We start from the raw sequence: 2215 nt of genomic DNA on the forward strand, positions 1-2215 counted from the left end.
TGACTCAAATCCAATATTTACTGGTGATGGCCTTAAAATTAGCTTTCTTTGAAAATATGCATCACAACAAAATTTACTAGATTCAAGAATCTTCTGGTTCTTTAGTGAATGTCCATGAGAGTTTTCAATAATTCTTCTCATCATGGTTGTTCCCGGATGACCCAATCGGTCGTGCCAAGTTATGAACTCATTTGAGTTAGTAAACTTCTGGTTTACAGTGGCATGTGATTCAATTGCACTAATCTTGGTGTAATACAACCCAGATGAAAGTGAGGGTAATTTTTCTAATATAACTTTCTTATTTGAATCATGAGTTGTGATACATAAATACTCATGATTTCCCTCATTCATCGTCTCAACATGATATTATTGCTATTAATATTATATGTAAAGAGTAATAGAAAATAGAATTTAAAATACTTATAAAATAAAAGAAGAGGAAGAATTGTAATAGTAATATAAGGAGAAGGGTATTTGATTGTAATATAAAAGAGGATTTATTTGTATGAGAAGGAAGGAAGGATAATATATTTATTCTGTTGTTGTTGTAATATATGAATAGAAAAGAACTTTTGTACGTAGAAAGAAAGAGAAGATTTTGTATTTGTATTATTGCTTGTGTATAATTGTTAGAGGCTTAAGCCTCTATTTATACACGTACATTAGGTAACTTTTTCAACTTCATATTAAATGAAGTCATTCTTGAGAAACTATATATCATGGAAAATGGTCATCTACGTAAGGTATGATAAAGTATCCTTATCACAACAAATCGTTAACCTATCACTTTTGTCATTTTCGATTTCAGCATGACCATCTCATCATGCCAGAACTATGTTCCATCAAATGATTTCCCTCTCCATTTGTTGCATCTCTAATCTCTTGTGGTTTTTCTCATAAATAGATGCTTTGTTTCTCGGCGACAAAAAATTATTTTCTATTTTTGTTCCACCAATAATGTCTGGAACAAAGCACAACTTCTCAAATTGGGGGTTAGGATATTTTTCTGAGTTAATAAAAGTAATTTGATGCAGTTTAAGTAAGTACTTAAATTTAGTCTGGTAAAATTTTTATTTTTTAAAAGTATCTTATAAAGTTAACTTTTAAAAGATAGTTTTTAAAAATTGTAACATTTATGTTTGGTAAATCAAATTAAAAATAACTTTCAATAAATACAAGCAATAACAAGTGCGTTTGGTATAAAAACTTTTAAAATTTCAAAATACTATAATAGACATGAATGCAAGTATTAAATTTAAAAATTAGTTAATATATGAAGTTATATTAGATTTTTAAATTTTGAAAAGTACAAGACAATTTTGAAAAGCTCTATTTTAAGTGTTTTCAAAAGTAACCCAATCTTTTAAAAATTGCAAGCACAAGCACATAATCTTTTTAATTTATCAAACAAAAAATGAGAAATTTGTGCTTTTAAAAATTTTACCAAAACAAGCTTTAATGTGTCACATACTCATATAGATAACTCATCAATGAATTACGATTGGACAATTTTTATATTTAAAATTTGATGATTTTAAATCAAGTTTTTTTTATTTCTTTTTGTAGATAGTAGATTTAAAAAAAATTAAAAATGGGTCATAAAAATTGAATTTAGCTTTTTTGCTCGTAGTTTCTAAATAATTTTAAATATAAACAACAACAACAAAACTTTATCCTATTAGGTGGAGTCGGCTACTACATGCTTACATGAATCAAACGACATCATTGAATTCTATCATGTATTATGTCTACAATGAGACTGTTTATATGTAAATCTCGTTTGACCACCTCATCAATGGTCTTCTTAGATCTTCCTCTGCCTTTCACCCCCTTATCCACCCTCTATCTCATCCACCCTTCTGATTGGGTACTTTGTCGGTCTTCTTTTCACATGTCCAAACTACGTAAGACGCGATTCTACCATCTTTTCTACAATGTGTGCTACTCCAACTCTTTTCCTTATATCGTCGTTTCTTATTTTATAACCGTTTATCCATCTGAACATTTTTATCTCTACCACACTTAACTTATGTTCGTGCTCTTTTTGGCCGTTCAACACTCTGTACTATAAAGCATAACTGATCTTAAATATACTCATAAAATTTCAAATCAAATGAATATGTTATTTATTAGAAACATAAATCATTTATCACTAATAAAGTGATATATATTTTTTTTATACAATTTTAATTTTTCCTTATTTTTCCATATAGAA

The sequence above is a fragment of the Arachis ipaensis genome, chromosome B03 (assembly GCF_000816755.2).
Source record: "Arachis ipaensis cultivar K30076 chromosome B03, Araip1.1, whole genome shotgun sequence".
Lineage (NCBI taxonomy): Eukaryota > Viridiplantae > Streptophyta > Magnoliopsida > Fabales > Fabaceae > Arachis > Arachis ipaensis.